The following is a 25,394-nucleotide window of genomic DNA, read 5'->3' on the forward strand; positions in this document are numbered from 1 at the left end:
ATTTTAAAAAAAATGTCTAATCCTCATGGCTGTGAAAAAAATATCTTGAAAATACGACCCTCATTTATCCTAACAACTCAAAAGCCAGATGGTAAAAAGCCATCCCCAACAACCCTGCCAAAATAAACCAACCAACCAACCCAACAAAAAGGGAGCAAAATTGGTTCGTTAAAAAAAACAAACAAAACCCACGAGATTTTTAGAACCAATCTCCCGATTGTTTGAATGGACGGAGGTTGCCGGCACTGCCTGATTCTCTCCCATCTCTGAATTCTAGCAGAGTACAACAGTCTCCGTGTGGCTGTGTGTGTATTAGGTGCTACAGCCACAAACGAGAGCGGCAATGCGACAGCTCTGCAACTAAAATATATTGCATCAAATCTGTGCCCCGCCCCCCCCGCCCTGAGAAATTTCAGGATTCTTACTGTACTGTACACTGTAGCTCCTGGTAGCTTGTCAGCAGCCGTGGAGAAGAGGTGCGCGCACTTTTAAAGCGAGTGCTACTGCTTGAGTCAGAGGAAAAAATTGAGAGAGGTCAGCAGCATAGGGCCTTTGACCCACAGTTTAGCTGCTCTGCTGGCATCCTGCAGAGGGCACTGTTGGCACACGTCCCCTAGCCAGTACGCTATCGTCTATAAAAGTAAGTCAGACACTTTCGAAACAAGTCTTGTTTAAAGTAATTACGGGCTTGGTCTGGCTTCTGATCGACCTTCGTAGTAACAGGTAATTTTTGCTGCTGCCATTATTAGCACACGGGGATCCGTTACAGGCTCTGGATTTGCAATGGATGTTTTCTATTCGATGTCAGACGTGGAAGAGCTTTGGCGCTAGGCCCCACACAGGACATTTCTGCACAAGTAAAACAGGACCACAGACAGGTCAACAAAAATAGTAAGTAAAATGTAGCTGCCCTGGCTTTCCTGAGGAAAGTGACCTCCATTTATTATTTGTTATATGACAGCAATGTCCCCAGCACTGGATGAGACACAAAGAGACCCTCTTTACCCTAAGAGAGATGCACAGAGAAGGTGAGGAATCCAAAGGGAGCTACATAACTAAACCAAATGAAAAACAACAACTCCTCACTGCTTGTGGGCATTGTGAAAAATGCTGATTGGGAGGTGTCTGAAAGAGGACAGAGAGGCCATAATGCATTCGAGGAGGACGTAGAGGAAGGTTCAGAGTTTGGAGCAGAAGAAGATTCTCTGGCATCAAGTCTGACGTTAGTGGGTGTGAGCAGAGGGGGCGTGGAATATACTCAGAGATGGAGACCAGAGTAGGGTTGTATACAACCTCTCTCTCATTTTTAAGGCTTAAATCCGATGCAGTAGGTGGCTTCTGGCATCCTCTATGGAACCTGAAACCATGGGCCAAGGAGCAAAAGATCTGTTGAGCCCTTAGAACTATGCACTGGCCTCTTCCATTAACACACCAGTGCCTAGATGTTCCTCCCCCACATAGACCATCATAGTTCTCAGATGAAGCAGGATGGAGCATTGCTGGCAGCGAACAGGATCAGACGCAGCACAAGGGTTTCCTAGAATCCTACAGTACAGCAAAGGCCAAGCCACCATTCTTCGCCTCTGCCGTTGCTGCAGCTAAATCCTGCCCTGCCGACGTTTAGTAGATGCTATTGCTCTGTCAAGCCAGGCCACCTGAATGCCAATGCTACTTGACGTAAAATCCCCGGTAGTGTGTCTGGGAGAAGAACAACCACATCCAGGATGCTCCTCCAGACAACAAACCAACCACCCGCTGAAATCAAGCTGGAAGACCAAGACACTCCACCAATGCCACCCCCCATCATGGCTGGTGGAGGATGCTCAGTAACACTCAATACCTCTGCTGGCAGAGATTGTCAACGCCATCTTTAGAGAGGGAAACCTACCCTAAAGCATGCCATATTTCGACCAGTTCTCGAGGAGCTAGCCTTATAGTGTGGCCAATTCTTCCAGCAGACCTTGCGATCAATTGCCCATTTTTGAGACAGATACAGTCATTAAGAGACCAGCAGAGAAATGCTTTCAACACCACGCTCTGACCCACAGACAGCAGAATAAAGATCTACCTCCAACCATCAGCTTAGATTCCCTCAGAGGGAAGGAATTAATTTTTTCCTCACCAGTAATTTAGCAGCGATACGCCTCCCTGCCTCACATAACATGTGCCCTGTAAATGATCTTAACACAATTAACACAAGAGCCTGTCTAACACGCAAGGTCTAAAACCGAGAGCGCTGAGCCTCGCTGGGAGCGAGGAGCAGACCAAAGGCTGCAGTCGAGATGTCAGCTGTGTGCATGAGCGGGAGGATTAAGGAAGGTGGAATTTTTTTTCTGGTTTGTCACAGTTTGTTAATGTTCCTGCTCAGGAAAAGAAAAGGTCACACTTTAGATTTCGTTTATGTCACTTAATCTTCAGTTCACTAATGCACTGTCCTGCTCTCCCTTCCCAGATCAGTATTTGATTACTGTGGTCTTTCCCTTCCAACTCTTACCTGCTGCTAATCTTTGTTCAAAAGTTGATGGCCTTGGCCAACATGAGTCAACAGGTAGTTGGCGGGTGGAACATTGTAGTGTCAACTTTGATGGGTTTCATCAGCAAAGGATCCCACCGAGAAACCAGGGAGATCCAACTGTGGACGTATGATGCTCTGTGTTTTCCAGAGTACAGCTGGAAGAGAGATCAGCATCACAGCGCTGATGGAAATTCTCCTCTAGTGCAAACACTGCAGTGGATCCTCTCCAACCCCGAGTTCCTACAATAGCAATCGTTACCACAGGACCTGAGGGTCTGACCCATTGAGAGGCGAGCAGGTATCCTGGCTGTGTTGAGTCAGGATTGGGGAGTAAATGAGATAGACATTCCCGCCTATGAGTACTCTTGGTCACCCATTGTGAGATCTGTCGTGCAAAGACGACCTGACTAGAAACCAGATGGTGACCGGAAGTGAGAGCGAAGCCGAGGAACTTGTTATTCAAACTGAGGTGAGAATAAATGGAGAACTAAGAAGTGGCTCTGTCTGTGCGTAAGTGGAGATCCAGGGCATGTCCGCATTGCAATTTGACACCCGCAGCTGGCCCGGGTCAGCTGGCTTGGGCTCATGGGGCTTGGGCTGGAGGCAATAAAACCCCACGATGGGGGAGGGTCCCTGAGCCCAGACATTTATGCAGCAGTTTTACAGCCCCCAGCCCAAGCCCCATGAGCCAGAGTCATTGGACCTGGGCCAGCCGCGGATGTTTAACTGCAGTGCAGACTTACCCTCCATGTCCAAACTGCCCTAACCGTTGGGGAACAAATCCATTATCTTACCCCTTTGGTAAAAAGGGACCCAAGAGCCAGGGATTAACCTAACACGCATCTTCCCTCCCGCCTCTCCACCTAGCGGAGAGACAGTCTTCACTCGGACGTGCGACCAAAAATCCCTGAGGATCCATTGAATGGCCACCTCGCCTCAGACCATGCAAATCAGGCCTTGTTTATCACGCTGGATCTGATTGGAGGTCCAGGTTCAAGGGAGTGCCAGCCAGAACGAACTCGGACGCGGTTTGACTGTGCAGCCTCAGGTCCCTCCATCTGTGAGCTGAGAAGAGCAGCCATTCACCAGCTTCACGGGGTTCTCAGCACGTCACGACCGAGTCGCTGCGAGGATGCACTGCCGCGCAGGCTGGGATTGTTCTGTGCAGCACATCGCCTCAGAACGTCACTTCATAACAGTCTTCGCTATTTACCGACTCTGCAGGGCTGCTGTGAGGGTTAGTTTCACGTCCATTAGACATTCTGAAGGTGTAAAGCTCAGGTAAACACTGGGTGCTGGTATTGTGATGGGAAAAGGACTGGAGAAATACCACCTTTGAATGATTTTCCTCGTTTAAATAAAGGACGAAGTAGTGGTTAAGGTGCGATGGAAACACAAGGACTAGAGAATCTGCTACGGTAGTCATCTGACAAATGGCCCCAGTGCCCTCCGAGAGGTGGAGAAGGATACAAATATTAAGCATTTATCATCATGATTTTCTTCCACAGATCTCCTAGCACTTTACAGAGATGTGACGTGGCTTTCCCAAGGTCACACAAAGTCGCAGGCAGAGCTAGGAACAGAACTCAAGCCTCCTGACTCAAAATTGCAGCGTCAGCCAACAGCCCATCATAAATCCCCTATACAGGGGAAGGTATTTCCCGTGGGCAGAGAGCGTGTGTTGGCATGGCTCTCTGCTGTGTACCAGACCTTTTTGGTACTTAACACAAAACGGCACACTCCCGGAAATCTAAAAGCACCAAACAGAAATAAGACAGCGTTACCTACACCCCGCTGACCTCTTTTGGCAGTTTGCAAAGACCCCAAGGCACTTTTTCTAAGAGAAAGGGTGTCAAATAGCAACAGGACTGGCCCAAAACCCCACGTCCACACACCCAAGAACTTCACAAAAGTTCAACTCTCAATTTTGTGACCAGGACCCCACCTCTTGCATGAATGCAAAGGTCCTGGCCTAAGTCTATCTTGAGTAAGTACACGCTCCCTTCGAATTCTTCATGTCACAATCCTACATGGTTGTGTAGTGTTTCTGGGCACCGTTAGGCCCAGTGCTTAATTTGGGGCAGGGCTGAGCCCTGGCACTCCTGGGCTTGCCGGGTCAGTTATGCAAAAAAATTGCTTGATCTCCAGCACCTCTCTCATAACAAATTAAACACTCGTTAAGCCACTGCCATGCTCTGACCCAGAGGTGGCTGGTGCCTTTTCAGTAGCGGGAATGCATTTGGGAAGCACTTGGAACGCCCTGGGGTGCAAGGGGGTCGGGGTGCTGGGGCTTGCCCTGCCATCTCCCGCGCTTCTTCAGGGGACCAGGTTTGGGGTGCTGGGGCTTCTCCTACCCCACCCAGTGCTTCTGCTGGAGAGTGGGGTCGGGTGCAGGGGCTTCCCCTGACTCCCAGCGGCTTCTGCTGGGAATGGGGTGGGGGCTACTGAGGGGGACTTCCCCCATCTGATGGCTACTGTTGTGGAGTAGGAACAGGGGCTGCTGCTACAGGGGGCTTCCCCCTTCCCGCGGCGTCTGCCGGGGAGCCAGGTCGGGGCGCGGGTTCTTCCCCCGTCCTGCCCAGCTGGGGCTCCGGGCTTCCGCTGTTGGCGGATTTTTTCCGGGGCCTCCAGTTGGCCGAAGGCCCTGTCGGCCCAGTGGCTAATCCGCCACTGCCCTGAAGTAGCCAATAAGAAAACATCAAGGCACCCCCGAGAATTTCTTAGGTTTCATTTCTCTGCAAAGAGTCAACGTGGTTTCCAGCCAGCCCCTAGCATTGCAGGCTACTTAAATCTTATGTGATGGCTGTTCTGGGAGCCCAGCTCTTTGCTCCTGTTTGGTGAAGGCCCTTGTCTGCGTTGGACAGCTTGGGCTGCGACCTCACTTTATTCGTCTTATGCTGCACTGAATCAATTCAGATCTTATTTGAATCAACAGCTTGGGTTTACTCTGCTTCTTGCTGCAGGAACCTTTTCTTCCAATTCAGTTTATATTACAATTCTGCTGGGCTGCCCCGGGGCCCTATTTTACATCAACGCTTGGTCTAATTATAGGTTTCCATTGGGGACAAGTATTTGGCCTGGCAGTTTGCAGGCTATTAATCACGCACTAAAATTATTTTAGTCTATGAATTTGCTCCTTTGTCTGGCCAGTTTTTACGCTGCCAAGTAGATTTTTCTTTGCTCAGATGCAGCGTTTAATCAGTAGGCTGAAAATAATATGGCAACAAATCCACAGCCATCCTCAGAGGGTCACGGCTGTCACTGTGCAGCATCCTATGGCCACTCAGAGCTTCGTGGTGACGGTGGGAATAGAACCCACTTTCTCATGGTCCCAAAGCACAAACCTCTGCCACTTTAACTGAAGGAGAGCCTTCCTTAACGGCGGCACAGCTGAGCAGTTCTGAATCCATCCAGCAGAGGGCAGTGGTGCACACACGCACATTCAAAGAATGATGCAAAGCCATTTCCCCAGCAAGGAGTTTTAAAGGTTGTGATGGGAAACCCACAATAGCAAAGCAACCCAACAGGAAGAGGTAATGTGTCCACTGACACCCATGCCCAAGCGGAGATGTGTTGAAGAGACTCGGTGGCCAATTGGTGAACGACACAGTCTCGGTGACAGTAAATTTTCAAGGTTAAAGTTTGAAGGCATGCCCTGATTCACTTCTTCCTCACTTATAACTTTTGTATTGAGTGCAATATATAGGGCTTGCAAAAATGATACCACATTGACATCCCAGGAACTGAAGATCTCCATTCCCTAGAAGAGAGGCACCAGCAACACAAGCTTCTGCCACATCTTTGGCTGTCCTGTGGAGATTTACAAACCGACCTCCCTCATTGACAGTGCGGCAGGGTTTTCTTTTGTTTCAAATTGGCCACCTGGCTATTAGGAACTGTCCTCAGGGCCTCACCTTACTGCACGTTGGCCACCAAAAAGCCATCGGGGGAACAGTTTTGTGGCATCCTGCACTGGATTTGAACTACTGGCCTAGAGCTGAAACGCTCCAGTCCCCAAAGTAAATCCCCAGAGACACCGACAAAGTAAGTCCAATGGACAATCTCTGGTTACAAGCACATTTAACATGAGATGGCTGTTAAAACACAAGAAACTTCCTCTTATCTACCAATGCTTCCCCTTGGGAATACAGCTGGTGGGCATTTTTCAGAAGGACCTCTTCCCCCCCACCACCACAACAGACAGAAACAAATGCATCATGAAATTCGTCAGATTGTTTTGGTCGAAACCACTCCCCATCCTTCCCCCCCAACCCCCACCCCTCAAAAACCGGGGGGAAAAATCTAACCTTTTGTTATTTTTTAAAATGAAACATTTCAGTCCCAAACGACCTTTCGTTGCAAATTTGAGTTCAGTTGTATCCGCAAAGAGGTGAAACACTCAAAACCAAAATGAAATGTTTCGTTTGACAGAAGCATTTAAAAAAAAGCACAAAACAAAAAAAGGTTTTCAGCTCAGCCAGCAAACTGAAAAATCTGTTATTTAAACAGCTTTACCCAGGAGGCAAGAGCCAGAGCAGGCATGAGACATGAACTGTGCTCCAGTGACAGACCTTTGGGCTCCAATGCACCCGTGGGGGAAATTAACTGGAGTTTTCTGATAACTGCACTGACCCCAGGGGGAACAATCTCCCCCAGAGTCTTAGATCTAGGGACTATTAGCGTGACCATCTCTGCTGACCTCAACTGCAGCAGTGATATATAGTCTGACAGTGCTCAAGCCATAAAGGGCTTTATAGACCAATATCAACGAGACAGCGCAGTTATCAGAAAACTGGTGTAAAGTGAGCCCTGCGTCTCGTAGCACCCAGATGTAGCTTCTGAGTAGCTCTCTACAGAGCCCCGGGCAGTGATTACTGTAGGGTTCATAAAGGCCTGAGGTACTGCACAGAGCCCCTGATGGAAAGGGGGGGGTTGCAATCTACTTACTAGCCCTGTGGTGAGCTGGCAGGGAATCCTGGGAGACACTCGCTAAAATTCTCCTTCCAAGCTGGAAAGAACATGGGGGTGATTCCCTGTGTCCGATGGTTTTTTGCTTTTCTGGATCCTGCTGATCCACCCCAACTTATCCCAAAGCCTTTGATAATTCTTCGGAAGAGCCCTTTTTTCTAACCTGTGATGCAAGCTGGTCCGTTTCAAAGGCCAGGTTATCTCCAAAACAATTCCCGGAGGCAGCTATCCCCCTCCAATATCTCCAAGCCCCACTTCATACAGTAACACGTGGAATACTGTTCTATCAATATGTTCATCAAAAGATCGCCCAGGAACGAAGCAGAGACGTTCCTAGCATATGAACCTTGGTCTGGGCTTCTTGTCTGAACCCAGGGCCAGGCTGGGATTTGCTAAGTTCAAACCAGCATAACACAAAGAGAAGAGCAACGGCTCATTAAAAAGGGGTTCTGACCATCGGCTCATTCATACTAAACATGCCTTTCAGCTGAGATGTAAAACCCTGTGCTGCGATCCTAAGGGACTTTACCCCCAGACAGCTGTCGTGTACTTCAGCATCCTTGCCAAATTCCCAGTACGGGCAATTATATTCACTTCCCCTAAATCATCAACCCATCCCAAAAATGTTAATTGGGTACCATATTCTTCTCTATTTCCTGTCCTCCGTGCACCAAAATCCCAACAAAGCAAGATGCTTTGGGGGTTACAGAACCATTAGAAATGTTGCCTGACACATCGGCGCTGCTGAGTGCAGCTTTCATTAGCTGTTAAACCGGTGTGGCATTTCACCTGAGAGGTAGCTGAATTTTGGGGGCTGGGAGGCATTGTCTGGGTACATACACATAGGAGTGCCTAGAGCATTTTAACATCCTTCAGCAGGAAAGGTATGTCTACATGGGAGATCGTATTATTTTAATATGAAAACGTTTTTCTGTGACTAGTATAATATTTTATTTCTTCACTCCGAGTGTTTCCGCTAGACCAGGGGTTCTCAAAACTTCATTGCACTGTGACCCCCTTATAATATGAGGGTTGGAAGGAGTCAGGAGGTCATCTAGTCCAACCCCCCTCTGACAATAAAAATTACTACATGACCCCAGGAGGGGGGATTGAAGCATGAGTCTGCCTGAGCCCCACTGCCCCGGGAAGGGGGAATGAGTGGGGGTCGGTAAAGCTGAAGCACAAGGGCCTGTAACCTGAGCCCCAACATACAGGGTGAAACCCTCAGGCTTCGGCCTTGGCTGGTGGGGCTCAAGCTTTGGCTTCGGCCCTGGGACCCAGCAAGTCTAAGGCAGCCCTGGCGACCCCATTTAAATGAGGTGGCAATCCACTTTGGGGTCCCAACCCACAGTTTGAGAACCGCTGCGCTAGACCCCTTTCTATCCATCTCCTCTAGGAATGAAAGCTGGCAGAACGAACGCATTTTAAGGAACAGTGGGGTTTTAAAAAACAATCCATCATAGAACTGCATAAAAAATTGACATTTAACTGATTCATTACACTCCAACCCACTAGCTACATTAGGCAAAACACTCCACCAGAGCTGAAAGCCGCCTTTCAGTGCTGACAGCGCTTCAGAGACTGCAGTGAAGGCCAGCAGAGAGAGGATAACAAGAGAGACACTTCTCAGAGCAGAACATGGAGGTGGCTTGGAAATTATCTGCTGCCTCTGAATTTTCTGGCAAATTGGCTGTGGCTTTTAAGTTCAAGTGGGCCAGAGGGAAAAGCAAACAGCATTGGGCCAGCGTGAAAAGTAGGTTTTCGTTATTGCGCCTCTCTCGATTCATCTCTCTTTCATGTCCCAGCTCTCTAGCTGGTGTCACCCAGGGGGCTCTTTCATTCATCTTTGCTGATTCCTCATGTCTCCCTCCTCTTGAATTTTTCATGCTCGCCACAGTGCAGAGCTTGCTGGGAGCCGCTGGATGAAATGCCAGCAAATTGCATGGAAGAGGACAGAGGCAGAGGACACTGCCAGGCTCACATACCGGCTCACGGCCATTCCCATTTGGAGTGAAGACAAAATCCAGGAAGAAACCTACGCTAATGAATACAAATACAAAAGAGAAGGGTCACCCAACAGCGTTAATGAAGCCACTGCACACTCCAACCAGCTCTCAAATATATACTCCCTACGTGTGCCCAATTCTGTATCTGGATGTGCCACCTTGGTATCAGAGTTCCCTAAATTTTTTGCATTTTTATTTCCATGCTTTTCATTATTAAGCGGAGCAGATCAGCTGTCCGACAGCAGCTGTAACTCTGCACAGGAGAAGGGGTGATGAGGACTAACTACCATGTGGAATGGGAATTTAGGAAGGCAGATTGTCATTTCAAATGACGGGCGGATCCTCTGGACAGGAATGGATCTGTACACGAAAATGGCAACTTTGCCACAACCATGTTTGCATATATCCGATGGAAAAAGCAGCGAAAGGATGCTTAAAATGGCCCTGCCACATAGCAGCAGCATTTACCGGTACTATCTCTATTCCCTCCTCCTTCCCACCCCCCCCACACTCTCTACTTTTACCCAGCTTGCCTCCTGCACCCAGAGCAACGAAGCTCTTAATGCTGATCCAAGTTGGCATTCGGCCAAATGCTGGGATCGTCACCCCTGTGTTTGCAAAAAAGCACCGTGGGATCATTAACAGCCACAAGTGGAAGGCCTTGGCTTTAGGCCTCGTCTGAAAGAAAAACACATTCAGCAGCACAACAGTGGCCCAGAGTAAAGGAGGTCCCACCCATGGAACTTCCCAGCTTCTGGGGAGTCCTGGGGAAGAGGAAGAATCCGGAGCCCTTTGCAGACAGGATTGCTGCTGCGCTAGGAGCTGTACAACAGGTTCGGGGTCCATGGCTAGGCCTTGGAGGCACTACAGTGGTATCAGTAATAGTCGGAGTACTATTTCCCTCTCTCAAAAGAAGGGCAAGGGGGCAGGGGTGAAAGCGTGGGCTTCATGGTGACGAAGTGTCCCTGCCATGTCAACGCTGGATGGGCTAGCGGACTCCTGGTGGATTCTAACCTTGATTCTTCCACTGACTTCCCTTGTGCAAGTCACAGCCTCAGTCTGTGCCTTAGTTTCCCCTCTGTACAATGGGGACAACAACATTAGTTATCTGCTCCGAGGGATTGGGAGGATTAGTTTGTTTCTGAGCATCACAGTATGTAAGGGTTTGATCCTGCATAGTGCTGAGTGCTCAGGCCCCAAGCTGGCAAAGCATTTCAGCACCTGCCTAGCTTTACCCACGTACGAAGCACCACTGAATCATTGGGGCTCCTCACCTACTTAATGTGAATCGTGGGCTTAAGTGCTTTGCAGGATCAAGACGGGGTTGTTCTGCCCCTTCCTGGATCAACGCCTAAGAGTCTAAGGCTAAATATTATTTTGAGCAGGGCTGTCAATTAATCACAGTTAACTCACGCAAGTAACTCAAAAAAAATTAATTGCACTTATAACAATACCAATTGAAATTTATTAAATCTTTTGGATGTTTTTTCTACATTTTCAATATTGATTTCAATTACAACACAGAATACAAAGTGCACTGTGCTCACTTTATATTATTTTTGATTACAAATATATATACTGTAAAAATGATAAACAAAAGAAATAGTATTTTTCAATTCACCTCGTATAAGTACTGCAGTGCAATCTCTTTATCATGAAAGTGTAACTTTCATGGGGTGAGAGAACCTGGATTTGTGCAGGAAATGGCCCAACTTTATTATCATGCACATTTTGTAAAGAGTTGTCACTTTGGATGGGCTATCAACAGCAGAAGAGTGAATTTGTTGGGGGGGATGGAGGGTGAGAAAACCTGGATTTGTGCTGCAAATGGCCCAACCTGATGATCACTTTAGATAAGCTATTACCAGCAGGAGAGTGGGGTGGGAGGAGGTATTGTTTCATATTCTCTGTGTGTATATAAAGTCTGCTGCAGTTTCCACGGTATGCATCCGATGAAGTGAGCTGTAGCTCACGAAAGCTCATGCTCAAATAAATTGGTTAGTCTCTAAGGTGCCACAAGTACTCCTTTTCTTTTTACAAACAAATTTGTTTACACTGACAGGAGATAATGCTGCCCGCTTCTTATTTACAATGTCACCTGAAAGTGAGACCAAGTGGTTGCATGGCACTTTTGTAGCTGGCGTTGCAAGGTATTTACATGCCAGATCTGCTAAACATTCGTATGCCCCTTCCTGCTTCAGCCACCATTCCAGAGGACAGGCTTCCATGCTGATGATGCTCGTTAAAAAAGAATGCATCAATTAAATTTGTGACTGTACTCCTTGAGGGAAGAACTGTATGTCTCCTGCTCTGTTTTACCCGCATTCTGCATATATTTCATGTTACAGCAGTCTCGATTGATGACTCAGCACATGTTCATTTTACGAACACTTTCACAGCAGATTTGACAACATGCAAAGAAGGTACCAATGTGAGATTTCTAAAAATAGCTACAGCACGCAACCCAAGGCTTAAGAATCTGAAGTGCTGTCCAAAATCTGAGAGGGACGAGGTGTGGAGCATGCTTTCAAAAGTCTTAAAAGAGCAACACTCTGATGTGGAAACTACAGAACCGGAACCACCAAAAAAGAAAATCAACCTTCTGCTGGTGGCATCTGACTCAGACGATGAAAATGAACATGCATCGGTCCTTGGTGCTTTGGATTGTTGTTGAGCAGAACCCGTCATCAGCATGGACGCATGTGCCCTGGAATGGTGGCTGAAGCATGAAGGGACATATGAATCTTTAGTGCATCCGGCACATAAATATCTTGCAATGCCAGCTACAACAGTGCCATGAGAACGCCTGTTCTCACTTTCAGGTGACATTGTAAACAAGAAGCAGGCAGCATTATCTCCTGCAGATTGTAACCAACCTTGTTTGTCTGAGTAATTGGCTGACCAAGAAGTAGGACTGAATGGACTTGTTGGCTCTAAAGTTTTACACTGTTTTATTTTTGAATGCAGTTTCTTTTGTACATAATTCTATATTTGTAAGTTCATCTTTCATGGTAAAGAGATTGCACTACAGTACTTGTATGAGGTGAACTGAAAAATAATTTTGTTTTTTGATTACATATTTGTAATAAAAAATAAATATAAAGCGAGCACTGTACACTTTGTATTCTATGTTGTAACTAAAATTAATATATCTGAAAATGTAGTAAACATCCAAAAATATTTAAAATAAATGGTATTCTATTGTTGTTTAATCACGTGATTAATCACAATTAAGTTTTTTAATCACAATTAATTTTTTTAATCGTTTGACAGCCCTAATTTCCAGTTTTCTTTTCTTGCAGACCAAAACCTGATGCTTCAGGTTAAAATTCTCTCTCATTAACTCACTGTTGCTTATTAAAAAACGAAACCTTAGACAGCTTGATACAGAAATCTGTTTTAGCTATTACTAACATTGGTTTTCCGCCATGGCGTAGGGATGACGGCTGACTCACCGTGGAGCTCCAGGGTTAAAAGTGTGATTTGCTCCAGCTTGAGCTAAAGTGCCCAGGCAGGGCAGTCTGGGGCTCCTTCAGACCCATATCCTCTGTGAATCGGCACAGAATGGGACCTGTAACACACACTCAGCCAGTTACATGTGCACACCGGTTGTTAAGGTCGGCACATCTTAGTCCTTAATATTTATTTAGTCCCGAGAGCATGCTCAGCACTGAGGTATTATTGTAGGATTGCTCCTGGAGGCTGGGGACCCTCCCGATGGTTTTGTCATTGAAGAGCTCCTCAGAAGAGCTGTATCTGCCAGTTTGCTCTCGGCAGGTTGTTACTGAGGGTCGGAATGCACACGGGGGTTTATTATCTTAGGGTTGCTCACAAGTGCCAGACAAGTGGCATTAATTATAAAGGAGCACTGAAGTATTTGGTTCTTTTAAAGCTTGCCCAAAGTTAGCAAGAAGATGGAAGCCAAAGCAAGAGCAGGTTTCATCTCCGCCCTGCCTGCATCCCCTTTAAGAACAGGCAGCTGATGTGAGCAAACAGGCAGCAGTGGGCCGTCAAAGCCAATCTGGCGTCATTAACACAAAGCAGGCAGAGACTGAGAAGTACCATCTGGAAATCTCACTGCTTAGGGGCTTTGCCCTCTGTGGATACCTAAGAGACCCAACCCAGGGAGAACCTTCCTCCTGTGACTTCAGAGGGAGAGAGACTCCATGTTCTGAGTGGCAGGCAGCAGACAATAAAAGGCCAGAGGTGCACAGTTTGGGCCACGGGTTCCCTTCATTCTGACTGAGGAAGAGGGGGCATTACAGAACCTGCATGTCACATTGGAGCCACACAGTAAGTCAGTGGCAGAGCCAGGAGTGAAACCCAGGCGTCCTGCGCTAACCACTAGAGCACAGTCCATGCCATCGCCCTATATCTGACATCTACAATAGCTAAACATCCCTTGCAGGACCCAATCCACGGGAAAGATGCCCATCATTTGTTCTGGTGGGGAGGGAAATGTGGGGGCATTGATGGCTCCTGGGTTTGGGAACCGAATAAGGACCCTCTCCTAGGCCTTTGGTTTGTACCCATTTCAGGGTACTCCTGCCTGCATTCAGTGGCCTTTAGAAAGGAGCTGGGAACTTCAGTTCCCCGTCACCTGGGGCCAGGACTCTTCCAGACAGGCTCAGCAGGGAGGCCAGAGACTGTGTGTGGTCCATGGAGAACTGCCTCCCCACTGGCCCTTAGAAATGGCCCCTGCGAATCAGGATTGCAGTTCCCTGGTGTGAGCAAAGCTGCCCCTGTCCGGGGGGTCCCTGTTCTGGGAACAGAAAGAGGAGTTCACTCTCCAGGGCCGGTTGCCAATCTGGCACCTTTCGCCATCCACGAATAAAGACGTATTGCAGAGACAGCCACGGCCAGTTTAGGATGTCACAGCTGCCACTCAGCTCTGCTTGGAACGTAATGGCCAGGCAGCAACAGAACTGCTGTAACACCCAGGGGCCTGACCCCCTTGAGCCCAAGGAGGATCTTTGCTGGTGCTGACAGTGTAGGGCCTATGGTACGCAGCTGAGCAGTTCCGATTCCACCCAGCGGAGGGCCAGGGTGGCACATACTCAGCATTCCATTCATGACTCGATCCTATTGTCCTAAATTAACAAAAGTTACCTAGAGCCCCACGCCTGCTGAGTAATAGCGGCCTGTGAGGAGCCACTGGAAACATCTCTCCCAGAGAAGGGCTGAGGTCTGAGCAAGCGGTGGGGATGTCTGCACTGCCGGCACAGGGCATCACAGCGGTGGGGATGTCTGCACTGCCGGCACAGGGTCTGACTGCAGCTCACGCAGACTTACCCCAAGCTAGCTTTAATCTAGCTAACGCAAGTGCTGGAGCAGCGAAGCCGGGGGCAGCACAGGAGTTAGTGTGGAGTATCCACCCGAAGAATTACCCAGAGCTCCAGGTGGGATTCTCCAGCCGCTTCCGCAGTGGCTTCACTGCTCTGGTACCACCCTAGCTAGACGAAAGCTAGATGGGTATGGCTAAACGGGCTGCAACTGCAGTGCAGACATACCCTGTATCTGTCGTGGTGGAGAACACACATTCCCACCAGAGTAGCTGTGCGGCTTTGGCTTTGGGCAGCTAAAAATCAAGGTGGGAACAGGGCGTGGGGGGCTCATTTACTCATTGGCTGCCATGCAGCCGGAGCGACAGGCGCTGGACGTTCAACTGGCAGGTCCCAGCTGGGGAGCTCAGCTCAGCCTGCGCGGCGCACGAGAGAGGTTTGCTGCAGATTGCAACGGTCATGAAAAATTCAGAGGGAAAGAGAAAACAAAACCAAATCAATAAAAGAGAATTTGGCCCAGGGAGAGCGAGTGACTCTGTGAAGCCCAGCCTGCTCCTGGAATGTCCCTACGGTCTGACGGCTCTTTTGAAAGCAGCGAGGGGACCTTGGAGCTGAACGGCAAAGCCGCTGTGAAGAAACCTATGAGTGGCAGTGCTGGGGAGGGGTCTAATTAGGGAGGCCAACCTGGCTGAACGCTGGAGATGGCCCCAAATATGGAAATCCCGTCGGGCTGGGTCTCTGTGCCCAAGAGGGAGCTTGCAGAGGCATGGAGCTGGCTAGCCGCACAAGAAGTGGAGCGGAAGAAGGATTTATTATTTTTTAAATGCCTTGAGTGGCATGGGAAGTAACAGCTTGATGAAGACAGAGCTTTCTTATCTCACTGAATTGCCAAGCCCAGAGGAGAAATACGGCCATTTCAGAGAAGCCGGCATTTCCCCTCTTGTAGTAGGGGTTTGTTGCGCAATGACAGTGCGACTGGTGCTGTACAAACAGGAGGGCAATGCAATAGATTGCAGTTTCCTCGGGGTAGCTAAGTACAGCTAAGATTTCTCCATTCCATCTTCCATCTGCCTGTAACATAGTGCTCTCTCCCGCACGTGTGTATGGATAGGAATTCTATTAAAACCAAATCCTTACTTGCGTGTGTGTGTGTGATATATTACACACACACAGAGTAAAGTCTCTCCCTAGCTATACTGTCTGGGCCAGGTTCTGCTCTCAGCTATGCCAGTGCAAATCTGCAACAAGGAGACGAATGTCCATGGATTTGCTCCACATTCACACTGCTGTAAACGAGAACAGAATTTGACCCTGTCTATCTAGCAGGTAGATCTTCGCAGCAGCGACTGAGCGTGTGCTGTGGACAGCATGGTTTAGCATATACAGCAGTGTACATGGAGGGGAAACACCTGGGTTCGATTCCTGGCTTTGCTACCGTCTAGCTGTGTTATGGTGCAAGTTGCTTACCTCAGTTACCCCACCTTGAAATGGGGAGGCATAACACCACCTGCCCCAGAGAGACGTTTAGTGAGTATTTGTAAAGCTCTTTGGGCTCTTCTGATGAGAGATACGATTTCTTAGCTCCTACACATTAGGCCCATAAGCTATTCAACCCACTTCCCAGTGTAATGCCTGCAGATCCCTGGGCATCATTCTTCTGCTCTGCCTGGGATATCCCTTAAGGGATCAAAGATGAGAGGCAGTGCACTCCGGGACTGATACACTCCTTAGGCCTGGTGCAGAAAACCAAGCTGGATACCCTGCCCTGGGGACAGGACTTCCAGCAATGCCACTTTTAGGATACTGACATGATTAAAGGAGAGAAACATACAAGGCTGCCGAGCCCACCCAGCAGCCAAGATAGAGAAGCAAAGCAATGCTTCCAGAACTGCAGCTCCACTGGATCCCCTGAGCCTGTCCGGGGGGGCTGATCACATTTTTCTTGGGGACCTAGAACTCACAAACAAATCCACGTGCTGCAGAAACAGACAATCGCTAACTGGATCCTGTGCATGAGACAGGACGAGACCCTGGGCCTTTCCATTCCAAAGACACAAGGCTCCACCACCGCCTTTGCCAAAGGAGATCTCGGAGTGTGCAGCTGTCATAGGTCTCTGAGGCTGTCTATCAGCCAGCCACGAGTAGACAATGGCACACCATCGCAGACATGCAGGGCTTTCCTGCAACTGCGCCCCTAGTCAGCTGACATTGCTTATGTCTAACGTGTAGCCTCCTGAACGGGTGTGTTCTGGGTGCACTTGCAATCCTGGGAGTCAATCCTTGCGGAAGGATTTCCTTTGTCTATAAAGGTAAACTGTACCGAAACACTTGAAAAATAGCCTCCCGCAAAACTCAACCGATAAAGCCCAGAAGTCAAAAAATCAATGCTCCTAACACAGCCAGCCAGAGCCAGCGTTGTCACCTTTCCAAGATCTCTTGTAGGTTTATTGCTTTCCTTTGTCTTTTTTTCAAATCTCAGCTTAAAACATTTCTCTCCCTCGCCTGTTCGTTTTGCTGCCCCTCTGCGGCTTGCCCCACTACCCCTTTCTTCACTACACAATGTCTTTGCACCATGGCGGTCTGTAATTAATTCACAGTAACACATTGCACTTCAACAGCTCTTTTCATACAAGCATCTCAAAGTGCTTTACACACATTCATTCATTAAGACTCACGGCCCTCCTAGGACAGTGGTAGAGAAGTATTATCCTCTCCCTATTAAAAACGTAGCATCAGTGATTAATCAAGGGGCTGGCTGGTACAAGAGCGGTGAGTGGAGAAGCACAAAAAGGCAGTTAGAGTGGTTAGCCAATTGGACAAGCATATGTACGACACCACAGAGCAAGTACTATTACCTCCATCGTAAAGGCAGGGAAACTGAGGCACACAGTGAAATGACTTGCCCCAGGTCACGCAGTGAACCAACGGCAGAGCTGGGAGTGGAACCAAGGATATTTCCCTGCTCAGCCACAATACTCCTCTGGGTCACTTTAACTCTGTAAAGAGATTTGGGATACAGGCTTATAGCAGATCAAAATTCAAATCACCAGGACAGCATCAGGTCCTTCATAGGTACATATGGAAAGTCACTGCAAATATTAAAGAATCCAGTTCAAGACATCGGCGCTAATATTCAACGTCCTCCATAGTACTGGCCCTTTGTAGGTGAGAGATCACCTTCCTCTCGTGCTACAGCCTCCCATGGCAGCTATGATCCAGTAGAATGACACCATCAACTACTCCCAAATTTTACGAGACAGAACGTGCTTAGCGACTGGACCAAGACAGTCACCAGTGACCATGAGAGTGCACAACATTCGGGGCATCACCCAGCTGAATCCAAAGGCTACACCAGACACACTACGATCAACGCTGCCAACTGGGAAGAGTTGTCAAGAGTCAGATGCAAGTTTCAGACAATTGAAATAGCAAGGAGGTGCTCAGTTACAACAGCGAGGGTGGGCACGATATGAAAACCCAAACAGATCGGAAGTCATTGGCAGCACAGCTCATCGCTGCGCCACTATTCCAGACTGTTCGCAACGGTCTGTTCATTTCGCCCAGTCTTCCCCTGTCTCAAAAAAAAAAAGCGACTTCCTGAAATAGAACAAGCGTCTCAGCACACCGCTCTGAGCAATGAGACAGGCTCAGAGAACATGCCACAAACTCCCACAGACAGATCGGGGAGTGCTGGATTGAGCAGGAGTTATTCACAGGACAATGAAAAATAGATTAGAAGAGGCCACATTGATTCCAATAGGATCGATTTCCAGTTTTTAAATACCGAGCGCAAATACAGCCAGATGCCCTTGTCCTTCTGTGCAATCAGCTTCCAAATTAAATGTTTAATTCAGGCCTGTAACATGGCTTAGAGGGGGGACTGCAGTGATTAGTTATATGGCCTCAGAGCAATAGATACATCACTAATAAAGCCAGATGTCTCCAAGCAAACTTTAAAAATGCCTTTTCCGGTTTCAATATCTCCATAAGCTTAACATAAGAATGGCCATGCTGGGTCAGACCAATGGTCCATCTAGCCAGTATCCTGCCTCTGACAGCGGACAATGCCAAATGCTTCAGAGGGAATTAACAGAACAGGGCAATCTTGAGTGATCCATCTCCTGTCATCCAGTCCCAGCTTCTGGCACTCAGAGGTTTAGGGACAGCCAGAGCATGGGGTTGCATCCCTAAACATCTTGGCCAATAGCCATTGATGGACCTACCCTCCATGAACTGATACAATTCTTTTTTGAACCCTGTTATACGTTTGACCTTCACAGAAGCCTCTGGCAATGAGTTCCACAGGTTGACTGTGTGAAGTAGTACTTCCTTATATTAGTTTTAAGCCTTCTGCCTATTAATTTCATTGGGTGACCCCAGGTTCTTGTGTTATGTGACGGGGTTGTGACGGGTTGGATCACAGAAACCCCCTTGGGGCTGCCAAGTGATGTGCCAAGACTACTTCTGCCCCTGCTTTCCCTGCCAGCGTGGGACTCCAGAACCCTGCCTGGTTGTGCCAGACACGCTTGCCAGCCACAAACACAGACCCAGATCTGAACCACCTCTCACAAACTGCAAGCTTATCTGAAAGCAGCGTAAGAAGTGTTCCTGTCTCCAACACTCAGATGCCCAGTAGGGTCCAAATCCCAAATAAATCAGTTTTACCCTGTATAAATCTGATACAGGGTAAACTCATAAATTGTTCGCCCTCTATAACACTGATAGAGAGATATGCACAGCTGTTTGCCCCCCCTTCCCCAGGTATTAATACATACTCTGGGTTCATTAATAAGTAAAAAGTGATTTTCTTAAATACAAAAAGTAGGATTTAAGTGGTTCCAAGTAGTAACAGACAGAACAAAGTGAACTACCAAGCAAAATAAAACAAAACACGCAAGTCTATGCCTAATACAGTAAGAAAACTGAATACAGATAAAACCTCACCCTCAGATGTTCCAATAAGCTTCTATCACAGACTGGACATAATCCTTTCCCCTGGTACAGCTTGTTCCAGCTCAGGTGGTAGCGAGGGGATTTCTCATGATTGCAGCCCCCTTTGGTTTGTTCCACCCTCTTATATGCATTCTGATATATTGGAACCCCAGAGCCAACCCCTGACTCTTTGGTGCAGTTTGGATCTAAAATTCATCTCTCTGTGCCATCTCTTTTCCAATGGCAGTTTCTCCCCCCACCACTCTCCCCAGGTCTTAATGAGCGCCATAGAAATGCCTATGAATACATAAATTAGATTAAATTAAACCAAATCAATCAAGAGGCTGTCAAACTGGCAGCTTCCTATCGGGTTTTTAACTATCCTTATACAATCGTATTGAAGGACACAGTTCACATTTCTTGTATTGAATTAACTGTTTCGCATATCTACATGTAATCATCAGACTTGCTTTTGTATCACACTGCTGTTTGCATTACAGCCCACCATAGCTTGGAATTTTAAAGATAATAAAAATGAAGTCATACTTAGCACGATCTCTTTGTTATGTTTGTACAGCACCTCTCACAGTGGGGAGGCACCCCCACAATTCAAATAATCAATCATCATTACCCTCATTTTATGCAGGGGTAACTGAAGCACAGAGAGGTTAAGTAACTGGCCCAAGGTGATAAAAGAAAGGTAGTGGCAGACACAGGAATAGAACCCAAGTGTTCTATCTCCCAGCCCTGTGCTTTGCCCACTGGACCACAATGCACAAAATGGCCACAGTAACTCACAACTGAAAAAGCGGAGGGTCAAAGTAGCTTCATTTTTAAGGCCAACAATAGAAGCCGGTATTTCAGCTTTAAAGATGAGCTAGTGTCTCATGGAAAGAAGGTTCTGTCTAGGGGCAGTTCTGTTTTCTGGGTGGTTGTTTGGTGTCTTTTTACTCCCTTTGACATTTATTAATAGAAACATTCATAGGAAAATGGGATTTTCTTAAGAGGTTATTCTCTTCTATTGCTTCTTTCTCCCAACTGAGATCAGACAAGGGAGGACCAGAAATGGCTCACTTGATTCATTCACAAGGGAATTCCCAAACTGGACGAGATTAATGGGCCTGCCCATCCAACAGCCTGTCTCCAACAAGGCAGAATTCCAGATAAACCAGAGGAGGGTTAAGACTCTCATACTCACAACAATGACCAATCCACAAAATTGTGTAGTGGAGCCAAACTTTTCCAAAGCCCCAGGCTGTTCAGATCTACCCACAATGCAGCTAATTTAGCAATTCTGCGCTACACTTTGGAGGAGACTGGTGTCAGTTTATGCCTATCCATCAGAGCGCCCATGAGGGGGGAGCTCAGATGGGAGCAGACACAAGCTACTGGGGGGGCACAGCACTGGTCTTGAGGTGCGGGCAATGCGACCGTGGGGTTCCCACCGCTCAAGGAAGAGGTGCCAGAGAGGGTGCGGGCACCCTAGGAGTGGACCTGAGAGGCCAGGACTAGAGACGCCTGGAAGCTGCTCAGAGCCAGTTGGCTTAGAAGGGAGGCTCCAAAGGCTGGGTCCAATACACCTACCTGATGACGGTTCACTAGGGGAGACTGAGCCAGAGCTGGAACAGGGGGAAACAGAGAGATTCAGTGACATGTTCCAGGTCATACGGGGAGTCTGCAGAGGAGCCAGGAGCTGAGCCCATGTTCTCCAAGCCCCAGTCCAGTGCCTGAACCACAAGACCACCCCCACTCCCACTTGTACAGAACCCACCGCAGCAAACAACACGCCACTGATACACTCAGAGGGAAACCACGTCCACGCGCTGCTACTCGGGTGTCAGACCAGCACGGGGGGGGAACAGGGGGGACTTGGGCATCAATTCACCCCATCCCGTCACTCAGTCCTGCTTTCCTAAGGCTTTTTAACATGCCTTCAGCACGTCTCCTCAGAGCCCCCTTCAGTGAGCATCGCCACCATTGGATCTTAAAGGCAGAGGGGTCTTGCTCTGCACGAGGAAGGAATTCCCTGGAATTCCACAGGGAAGAATTTCCTGTCCTCCCTCTTCTGCCCAAAGCTTCCCCTCCCTGCCCAATGCGCCCCAGGCCCAAAGAATGACCTCGGAAGCACAGGCCAAGTGCTCAGCGCAGACGCTTGAAATGAAGCCACGTGAGGTTCGGCCAACAGCCGTGGACTCCCCCAGCGGAAGCATGACGAGACAGACCGTGCGAGCTCCCCCTCTGCTGTGCTGCCCCGTGACTAGAGAGGGTAGAAGCCGGGCAAGGACCATGCTATGGGCCCTGGCTTGTAACGAGATCTGCTCATCTTCCGAGTGCCTGGCAGGACGGCTCAGGAAACTGCCTGGCTGCAGATGGAGATGACAGGAGGCAGCATCTCCCTGCTGGCCACACAACCCACTCCCTTTCCCCAGAGCCAGCCTGCTTGGAGTCCCATGTGGACTCAGCCAGGCCTGAAGGAAGGCAGGGGGAGGTCCTTGGGGTCAGATCCCTCCACTCCCCAAGCCCCACAAGGAAAAGCAACTCAGCTCCAGACTTCTCCTTCCCTTCTCATCCCCCAGATGAGAGTGGACTCGTGCTCCCCTCCCCACCGTCAGCATGGGTGTTCTTCAAACCTCCAGCCCTTTCTGCCCCACCTCCAGTGTTTCAGGCCTGGGAAAAATCTTCCCACAGCAGGAGGACAGAGGCTGTTTCAAACTTTATTTGGTCCAGCAGGGCTAGGGACGGGCACCTCCCAGAGCCAGTGCGTTCACAAAACTTCAGGCTGCTTTTTTCCCTAGAGGGACAACACCAAACGTTTAATCCCCCTGCTCCCCACGCCCTGACAACAGCGTCCTTGGATTCAAAAACAACAACCGACAGACAAAAACCCAAGCACCAAAAACTCACCCAAAGCAGACAATAAATGTGTGCGCTCTCGGATAGCCCTAGAACGCCCCTGAACAAGGCTGGTAGAGATGGGTTTCATATGCTGGCAGCGTACGTCTCCTTCTAGTGGCTGGCTCCAGCAACTGGACCAGCCAGCTATATCCAAACAAAGCAGCTATTTATTTAGCTCTAGGGATAAGGGATTTTTGGTGCAGCAGGTCTCAGGTTCAATATCCACTGTGGCGTATGTGACCACCGGGCTGTACATGGTTACTCTGTTGTCTGTAGTCATTTATCCAGTCGTGTTTCTCTTTCTCTCCTCCCTTTCGTTCAGCGTCTGTCTGTCTCTCTCTCTCGCTAGATTGGATTTTCACTCTGCCCCATTCTCTGCTTTTTCCCCTCTTCCTCTAGGCTAGGGTGACCAGACAGCAAGTGTGAAAAATCAGGACGGGGTTGGGGCGTAATAGGTGTCTATATAAGAAAAAGCTCCAAATATCGGGACTGTCCCTTTTAAATCGGGACATCTGGGCACCCTACCTAGGCTCCTCTTCTCACAGCCTCCCCCGCGCGAAACACAATCCCACAGCATTGGCGTTGAAACTGAAACTAGGATCTTTGAGAGGAAGCATCCACCTAACTTTAAAATCGTTTGCAGAAGGGAGCAGACAGACTCTGGGCAGCAGGGAATTGGAAAGGGTTCAGAAAAGAGATACACGAATGATTCAAGGACTGGAAAACATGCCTTAGAGTGAAACCCTTAAGCAACTCAGTCAATGTAGTTTACCCAAGAGAAGGTTAAGAGGGGATGTGAGGATGGTCTACAAGGACTCACAGGGGGGAAGGGATTTCTGGTACCAGACCGTGCTTTAATCAAGCAGGAAAAGGCATAACGAGAGGCTAAGAGTTGGAGGATGAAGCTGGACTTATTTCAGGCTCGAAATGAGGTGCAGATTTTGTTAGCAGCAGGGGGAATCAGCGGCTGGAACCTCTCTTCTGAGAACATGGTGGATTCTCCATCCCTGGAAGCCTTTCAAGCTAGCCTGGATGTCTTTCAAAAACAAAACAAAACCCATGCTACAGCTCAAAGAGAAGCTTTGGGTTTGATGCAGAAGCTTCTCTGTCCTGCCCTGTGCTGGAGGTCAGATACCATGACCCCAATGGTCCCTGCCGGCCTTAACAGCTGACACCAACTCTTCGCTCACTTTCTGGGCAAACTAGTCTGGCCAAAGCCCTGGGGAAGCACACTCCAGAGCACAATCCTGTCCTGCCCCCGTGGGAGGGGGCGAGATGAACTCAGCTCAGAGCAGCTGGAAAAGGAGGGGGCCCGGTGCTCCGTGAAGGGCAGAGAGGGCTCATTTCGGACCACAGCCCCCTTGCGTTTTAGAAGAGCGTGATGAGCCCCCTGCCCGTCGTGCTGAAGGGGGTCTTCTGACAGGAGCGTCTGGGCCGGGAGATGGGGCGGGGGGGGGCAGAGAGAGGAAGAGATGCCTCAAGCAGAGGCTGGGCCAGGAGTTGGAGGAGCAGAAGCACAGAAGGAGCAGACAGACCGGGGCAGAGGACCTGGGAGGTGGGGGGAAAAGAGCAGAGGAGGAACAGAGGAATGGGAGAGAGCAGGTGGATGGAGGGGTGGACAGAAAGGGGGGGGGCAGAGAGGGGGGACACCAGACCTGCTGCAATACCCAGCCATGCCCAGGTGGACACAGATCCCAAGGCACAGGCTGCTCCCTGCTCTCACCCCCACACACTGCCAGGGGGGCAGTCGGTTGTTTTAACCCCATTCCCCCCCTGCACCCCCCCAGCCCGGCCCCGCAGCTGGTGCAAGCATCGCCCGGGGCTTGGCTGGGGGGCACCTCCCCAAGGCACCGGGCAGCCCCAGCCGACATCCCCAGCCGGCGCTTGCCCTCAGGCCCGCAGGCATCGCCCGCTTTGCAGCCCGCAGCGGGCACGGCGAGCCCCGGGCTCCCCGCTGGGAGCTCGCCAGCCGCCACGACCTGTAGGTCTCCGCTACGCCGGACCCCCGCCCCCAGATCCGGGCAGGACCCCGGCACTCACCGCAGCGGCTCGCCCGGGCTGCCCATCCCGCTCGCCGGGGCAGGGGCAGGGGCCGGGCTCGGCTGGAGCTCGCCGGGAGGAGAGACGCCCGGATCCCCGCGGGGGGCCGCTCCCGGGGCCTCGGACTGAAGAGCGGCCGCAGCCCCGGCCGAGGCGCGGCGGGAGGTTTCCGCGGCTCCCCCTCCCCGCGCCCGGTGCCGAGCCCCGGCGAGCCCCGCCGGCCAGAACTTCTAAGGCGGGGTCGGGGACCCTGGCGAGCGCCCCCCGCCGCCGCTGGGCGAGCGCAGGGAGCGGGCGGGCTGGCGGAGCGGTCCCCGGGCAGGGGGCTGGAGCCTCCCCGCCCGTCCTCCAGCCAGGGTCGCGGCAGCGGGGACCGCCAAAGCCGCGGCGGCCGCGGATCCGTGGGCCAGCCGCTCCCCGGCAGCTGCAGCCGGGCTCTTTGTCTGAGACATCGGGGAACGCGCTGCCCGGGGCCACCCCTGCAAAGAGGCGCCTCCCTGGGCTGCTGGGCTCGGCGAACCCAGGCTCACAGACACCCCGCGCAACAGATGGGAGCCGCGGGGAGCCGCTGCAGCAAGCCTGGTTTGTCCTCTTGCCCCCCGCCCCCGGCCACTCCCCCCACGGGCATCTTTCTGGGGGGCTGTTTTAGGCTGATTGCGTCAGCTCCTTCTTTGTGCTCTCCCGATAAACACTCCGCACTGAGATCGCCTCTGTCGCTGCATGACCTCCAAGCACTTTCCAAAGGCGCCGCAGGGT

At 49.9% G+C, this 25,394-nt stretch overlaps 1 protein-coding gene across 3 annotated transcripts in view; it reads right to left on the minus strand.

Moving 5' to 3' along the window:
• LINGO3 (leucine rich repeat and Ig domain containing 3) overlaps window positions 1–24,893 on the minus strand; it is a 109,523-nt gene extending 84,630 nt beyond the window's left edge. For 2 of the 3 annotated variants that reach the window (XM_073324103.2, XM_073324102.2), the window contains exon 1: window positions 24,639–24,893. The gene's annotated coding sequence lies outside the window, so the exon portion shown is untranslated. Of the gene's footprint in view, window positions 1–22,607; window positions 22,657–24,638 lie in introns of those variants that run through there. The other variant, XM_073324104.2, reaches the window with a different exon arrangement.
• Window positions 24,894–25,394: the final 501 nt, after the last annotated feature.

Source organism: Lepidochelys kempii, chromosome 25 (genome assembly GCF_965140285.1).
Source record: "Lepidochelys kempii isolate rLepKem1 chromosome 25, rLepKem1.hap1, whole genome shotgun sequence".
Classification (NCBI taxonomy): Eukaryota; Metazoa; Chordata; order Testudines; family Cheloniidae; genus Lepidochelys; species Lepidochelys kempii.